This window comes from Morone saxatilis, unplaced genomic scaffold (assembly GCF_004916995.1).
Source record: "Morone saxatilis isolate NCDOM2014 unplaced genomic scaffold, NCSU_SB_2.0 Contig17, whole genome shotgun sequence".
NCBI lineage: Eukaryota > Metazoa > Chordata > Actinopteri > Moronidae > Morone > Morone saxatilis.
Window position 1 is genome coordinate 12,318,051 of NW_023339729.1, and position 7,971 is coordinate 12,326,021.

Below are 7,971 nucleotides of genomic sequence, written 5' to 3' on the forward strand. Positions count from 1 at the left end.
GTAAAATGAAAAGGAAATGATGTCCCTGGCCACCTGCAGATTATATGCAATCCCATGCCAAGACATCCCAGTGGTTAATCTTGGGGATAGCCACCTGCAACGAGCTGCAAAGAATCCTTGATCACAGGCCTGTGAACAGTGGGTGATCTCAGATTGAATCTAAGTCTTATTCATCTGTTGATATATCATTGAATCCATATCTTACCAAGACATAGTTTATTATTTAAAGATTTAATGATTTTAATGTAGGTATGTTAGTATTATACTGCTTTACTTCTTAACTGACTCAGCAGGAGAGGGATGAAATAATTACCTTAAAGCGTCCATCAGAGCCAGTGCATCCTATATACACACTACGCAAGCTGCAAATTTGCAAGGGCCCCGTCTCCCCCTCATTTCAAAGCAGGTGTCATTGTTAACAACTTTAATTGGAGGCTGAACAGTTTATCCGTCAGAAAAAGAGGGTAATAAAACACCAATAGAGTGAATTGTGGGGATAGTTAAACTTCTCTCCAAGTTTGATGTCAGTAAATAACAGTAACATTAAGTTGAATTGCTGTCTGTACAGCTGGACAGTGCAGCTCTCTGTCTGTTTGTGTCTTCCAGGGCTGTTCTGCGACTTTGTTCCTTTCAGAAGTGAGGTGAAATACAACTATTCATTACATTTAATAAACATCAACGGGAAGGAGTAATTGCAGCCAGGAAAAACATCAGGCGTGATTTGTTCAAATGCACGTTTACAAAAGGAAACTCATGCTTTCCAGCAGCGATAACATCAGGGCACCAGTCCAGACAATATATGGGTGTGATGGCACTCCTCACAGAAACATATCATGTGTAAACAAGACAATAATTATCTAGTCTCTCAGTAATTGTTTAGTTACAGCTCTGTAATGTGAGATGTAAAGCTATGGACATTGACCAGTGATTAAATATTGAATTAAAATGTTGATTAGTTGGGCATTCTGGATGCACATCTCTCAGTAAATAATAACCATCAAGTATTCAGCCAAGCCATAGTATAAATAGTATTTGTGAAACGAAATCTAGGGGACAGTTTAAAGGGGCTGATGCAGATATTGTGAGACTTAAAGCTGCAGTCAGAGCCTACAGGCTTATGCTTCTATTGTATAGCAAAAGCTACTTGTATAATATTGTGAAGACTGGACTAATTATCAGGCAGCAGAGCCAAACCTAATTTTTTGTTTTTATTATTTTCTACATTTATATTTTATTTACATTCACTTAATATTCTATAGAAAATAGATTCTATTGAATAAATATTACCCCTAGCAGAATTTTGCTTAGGGCGCCAGAGAGGTCAGGACTGGCTCTGGCAGCCATTGTGATGAAATGCAAATGGTAGTCAAGTATCATTTCACATTATGTCTTTGTAAGGTCGTGAGCATCAGTCAGTTGGCAGGATTTAGGTTTATTTGTGATGATGAGTCCAGACAGAGAGAGGATCAGACAGTAGGAAGGCTATGAAGTGAAGCCAAGTCCATTTCTTTTTAGGGGCACATATTAGTATTCATGATCTTCAAAGTCAAAGTCAAACAACTCTATGAAGTGTTGGAAGGTTTGGAAATACACAGGGCCTGTGAAACAAAAGTTAATTTTGTACAAGCATCACACTTACAATAAAATAGCAAATTAGACTGTGATGAAGATACTGGATAGATATCTGTGAAAAAACATTCTCAACTAATTTGCCTCCCATTGGGGGAAACTGTGTGTGTGTGTGTGTGTGTGAACTATTCTGGAGAGGAGCCATAAGAGCAAAGAGAGGAAGAAGAACTGATGGATGGAAGAAAACCAAAGCTGAAAAGTCAAGCCTTGAAATGACAGATTCACACCCTTAATTTCACTCATAATAACTCAGTGGTTGATGTATTCACCTTGGACAGATTCATCTGTGTATGTGTATGTATGTGTGTGTGTGTATGTGTATGTATGTGTGTCATCAGAACAATAGGCTGTCATGCAGTTATTTGGCAGTGGTATAACCACAGTATTCTCTGACATGCAAAGTGTTGTTTCTTTTGAGCTTATCACCGCCCTCCTAAGTTACTGTTGCTATGTCTGGTGAAGCTCTTGATAACAGCTGAAAAAATAACTTGAAATTGAAAACATCTGAAACATCAGTCTACAAAAGTAGACAAAAACAGGTGTTTTAATCTGTGCTACTGTAGCTTTTGTATGTTTTTTTTAACACAATCCAATCCAATATCTATTAGTAAATCTTGTTTTTCCACACTTGATCAACTGCTAAATTCATTCCTATGCTGAAATAAATGAACATATGTCAAGATAACAGTCTTTCAACTTCCCAGGTCAAAAAGAGGCCTATCATTGACACATTTCTGTCAATTTTATTGGGCCTGGAACACCAACAAACTTCTTTTCTGCAACACTAGTATGACACCAGATGAACAACCCCAGTGCGCTCTGATGGAAATGTCTTCTTCACGTTGTGGTTGCCCCTCTAAATTAAAGAAGTTGCTCAGAATCCAACTGTAACCACAACTAAAAATTTGGAATCAGTTTAGGAGACAGTTTGGCAAGCACTCTTCTTCAGGTCTAGCTCCAGTCTTTCATATCCACCTCTTTCACCATACCTACCATTATGCTCGGACCAACTTTTGGATGCAGACTTGGCCAAACAAGATTAACCCAACTTGTTTAGACGTCCTAACATCAATCAGGGACCAGGACCTCGGGATTACTATGTCAAACAAGCAATGGGGACCCATACCGTAATTTCCGGACTATAAGCCGCTACTTTTTTCACACGCTTTGAACCCTGCGGCTTAAACAATGATGCGGCTAATCTATAGATTTTTACGGGCTAACGGCCTCCAGGGGGCGCTCTAGCAGGAAGCGCAAGAGCGAGAAGCGCACGACGAAGACAAGACAGGTGGAAGAGATAATGCGCCGAGGAAGACGCTAGTATTGATTTGTTTTGAATTCATGTCAGTTTGAATTCAATTCAATTCATTCAGTCATTTTGCGGCATCCATGCCACACAACCCTCCATCATGGAAAAACAAGAAGAAATGCACATGGATGCAGCTTTTAAGTTAAAGGCAATCGAGCTGGCTGCACCGCTCAAGCTTGGCATCATGAATCGATGGTCAGACGGGCAGCATTTATTTAATTAAAAATGTAAAAAATCTTTCTGTGTAAATATCTCATGTTACAATGTGGGAACCTTGCGGCTTATAAGACAAGTGGCGGCCTAGTATAATGTACAATTTTTTTTTCTTTTTTTAAATTTAGTTGGTGCGACTTATATTCAGGTGCGCCTTATAGTCCCGGAATTACGGTAACTACCACAGTCTACTTTCAACTAATGCCAAGACTAGCCAAGTTACAGTCAGACAGAACTATATGCACATGTTACCACAAAAAGTGTTTTGGCCTTCGATATTTGCTACACTCTGTGGGGTCTTCCTTGGGTAGTAACTGTAGCCCTGATCATCCTCCCTACCGCTTTTCCCTTCAACTGCCCAAAGCACCAAAGCCAAACAACCAGTTATTGCAATTGCATTGCCTTGCCTAGAAGTTGTCAGCTGACTTGAAACCTACAGTGTTTTAAAAATGTTGACCTGGAAGACCTGGTAAGTGCTTTAGGGGCACAGATACAGGGGATTCTATGCGGCTGATAGTTTGTGCCAGTAGAAACTGAATTTGGAATAATTTTAGACTGAATCTGAATTGCTCAACTTGAATAACTGCATTAAAATGAATTTGAATTGCAAATAATTTGAAATTTGAATTTAATTAGTTTGAAATGAATTCCAATAAACTTGAAACTGAATAATAATATTATGAATCTGAATTCACTTGCAACTGAATATAATATTATGAATCTGAATTCACTTGCAACTGAAAACTGTATTTGAGCCCTCACTCACAAAATCAACTTTTTATGTACATTCAAGATTCAGTTTTCATCAATTCAAATTCAGTTTCTCTAGAATTCAATTTCAATCACAAGATTCACTTTTAAGGTCACAGATGGGTCATTCCTTAAAGGATGATGCAATCGAGTGCAGAGTAAGGCCCAGTTTATAAGAGTAGCGTAGCCTCCCTTAAAGGGGTAGAGCAGTGTGCATGTGCGAGCGTAACGTGTGTGTTGTGGTAGAGCGAGAGAAGAGAGAGTGAGAGATTGGTTAGCCTAAGTAATGAGAGTTTAGCAATAAATGTATTTGGTGAGTCACAGTTGTCGCAAATAAAGCAGTCGCTTCCTCAAGAACAAAGTGGACCTACGTGTGAATTGTTTGCCACTGCTAGAAAATAAAGTGAAGGGGGTAGCCCCGAAGTTAGCTCAGCACTTCGGCCCCTGGATGAAAACTCTCCCCTGTGCTTCCGACTACGGTCTTAAGGATTGACGATGATGATTAAAAGAGTGAATCTTGTGGATTGAAGAAATTGAATTTAAGAGAACTGAATTTGAATTGAAAAAACTTAATTTGAAAGTACATAAAAAGTAGATTTTTAGTGGAGGCTAAATAACAGTCTTCAGTTGCAAGGAATTCGATTCATGAACATTATATCGCAGTTTCAAATTTATTGGAATTCAGTTTCAAACTAATAAATTCAAATTCAAATGCAATTTCAAACTCCAGTTTTTTAATGCAATTATTCAAGTTTGAGCAGATTCAGATTCAGTTCTAATTATTCAAATTCAGCTTTCTCAGCCCATAGGATTCAAGCAAAACAAAAAAGTATTTTATAGCTACATGAATCATTTTGTTACAATAGGGTAGCCTAGCTAATGAGCTAGAAGCTTTTTTTACTCATAATTTAAAGTCACTGTGTATTTAGCATTTTTTTTTCTGTTAGAACCGTATTCCTTCGGCAACCATTTTTATGTATTTGAAATACTACCCAGAGTCAATGTAAATATTCAAGAAAATCCCAGACCTTGCAATCAATATGAAATTTCTGCATTTCAGACACTTCATCTAGTTTGCAGTTGAAACACAAGCTCTCCCTGTCAACAGTGATCGATCACTGAGGGGCCACCCATCAAAAGGTGACACTGACAAGTTGAAACAGCTTTTTGTTATTTCTATAAGATTAATGGAAGTTTGAGTTTACTGACACTCAACCATAATCTCCTCAGTTGCTTAATATATATCATTGTTCATTAATGTCATTTCAGTTGTATTCATTTAATTATTGTGTTATTTTTGTTACAGACTAGTAATACAGTAATAATATATTAGTATCAAACATACATGTTTTACAATAGGAAAATAGGATACAATTAACTGATTTTTTTATTTGTATATGATCATGTAAGTGTCAGTTTGGTATAAGCAAACTGTAAATATGAAATCTACACATTTACAAGGTAGACTTTGTTGTAGGAGACAGCACCATTCAGTATTGTTTGGTAGTCAGTGTTGGTTTGCTGTAAATCAGTAACATATGAGGAGCTGGGAGACAGAAATAAATGGATTCTATTTTGAGACACCTGCTGTGTCTAGACAACCTAGATATGCCAATACTTGATCTGGCACACTGTCACTGGCGGCCTTTATGCCTAAATATCTCTTCTGGCCAAGAAAGATTGTATTTGAGCACACGTGGGTAGATGTTTTATGCCCCTGGGTTGTTTGATGAGATGAAAAAAAATTCTCTTCTCAGCTTTTTTAAGTCTCACATGCTTAAGGAGAAAAGTGCCCACTCTGGGCCTAGAGGGGGTGTTGTCACATGAAGTTTCCCTTTCTGCTTTAGTCCAGAAATTCTCAATATCCACACACTGTAGCTGTAGCTATCCTAGCACTTACACAATAGGTTTTTCCTTTTTGTGTGAAATTTCAAAAGCGTGGAAAATAACACCTGCCGCATTTTAGAGCTTATGCACGTCTCTTGGCCCACAGTTATCCCCTTTCTTCTGGCTGGTAGAAGTTTTTTTTTAAGCACGGGGGAGGACTGGGTCTGAATTGGCAGTGTTATACTGGCACAAAGAAAAAATATCTACATTTTGAAACATTATTCTGCACAAAATATTCTCAAAGATCAATGTCAGACATGCTGATCGATAGCACTGCCATTACTAACACAGTCAATTGGGAAATTTAAGAATACTGAATTCTGAAACTAAACCCATCTTGAGGGGTAAGAAATGTCTAATGATGCAAAACCTTTCTACAAAATAAAGAGTATAGAGGGAAAACTCAGCCATTTGCACAACATTGCACATGGCAACATTGGTGGCAAGACTGAAAAGAACAACTTTCTCTTTTTTTAAAAATGTATGGAAACAGTGAACCTCTTTTGTAAGAATCTTTATGACTCCACTGCATGTTTCTTTCTTTCCTAACTGTATAAGAATGATTTAACAGTCAAACGCCCAGCTCTATGATAAAAGCGTAATTGATGTCCTGGTTAATTCTACCAAAAGTTGCAGTGGGAGTTTAGTCCATCTACATTAGAATAACTATTTGATAGTGATAATGATGATGGTTTAATGTAATGGTCATTTTTAATGTTTGTGAATACCTCTCTTTTACTGTATCTATTATCATTATGTTGCCCATATAGGTGTGAAAAGTGAATTGAAATAGAAAATAAAATAAAATGTTCCAGATGAACCACACTCCTAAGAATTGTGTTGCCAGAAAAAAAGTCATCCCCCTCCTCTACAGACATAATGTGTTTATCACCTTCAGCTGGTTAGCAGTGTAAAACGAAGTCTGAAACTGTCCACTGGCATGATGTTGATGTGCCCCTGTCTGCCTGCGCCTCTCTCCCTCTCTGTTTAAACTCCCATTAACCATTCACACTTAATGGCTTTGGTATTTCAGACAATTTAAAGCCCCTCTCCAGCAGAAAGGACGGCGCGATCGAGCGTGTCGTAGAGCTAATTGAAGTCCGCTGACACCATTAGCAAACTGCCATCAGCCTGATAGCCGGTCGTATAACAAGGGGCTGAGGGCCTAGGAAATGAGACAGAGCGACAGCGCATGATGAACAGCACAACACTGATTTCCTTTTCACAGGTCAAACCATGTCTCCCTTAACAAGCTGAAAGAGAGAGGGTGGATACAAGGGCATATTTACCCACATACAGCTTAATGGTGTATTTTTACCGGCTTACATACTGATGTATCTTTCTCATGCAAACTCACAAATATTAATGCTTATAATCCCATAACTAATTCACCTCTCAGTTATTGTGAAGCCACTCTTACACAGGTCCTGTACTCTGTTACAAACAGGAAACAAAGCTACAGTCTTATTTATAAAGGTCATTGAATACAGTGACCTGCCAGCTTCTGTCACGCACTGGCCTTTATCTCTGTGGCCCATCCTAATGCACCATGACTGTTGCCTTTGCTGAAAGGACTAATGAGTGTACTGTTGCTGAAAATGGGTTTTGTAGTGGAGTTTCAAAGACAGAAGAGTAAGTTAGTGTTTGTGTGTGTTATTTAGCCTTGTACACATGCTAAAGGTGTATTGCAAATACGGATCATGCATAAATATGCATTATATTTGATGATTAATGATTTTTTTTAAATATCTTCCAGCACCATCTAATGCAGTTACTCACAGTGAAAATCAAGCCTGCAGCCTTGGCGGTGTTAACAATATTAAACTATTCGACTACCCCCAGCCTGGCTGAAGACGCACCACAGAAGGCGTCTAAACAGACCAGTAACATGCTGATCTGCGCCATCTTCTCCCCCACTGTGCTGTGGATTTGATTTGGCTGCGACTGTTTTTATTTCCCCTGGGCTGCACGGCTATCACAGTGAGACGTGGAGGTGAGCCATCTTGCTGAATAGAAATGCTCCCACAGATGTGCAGTATGTGAGAGACTAGCCCTTGGGACCAATACTGGCTAATGGCTATCTGATTGACTGGGCAAAGAGAGGAAGAGAGGCAAGGAAGTGAAGATGGGGAGTGCAGGAAGGTGATACGCTTGTCCGTCTGTTTGTCTTCCCGAGCATTCAA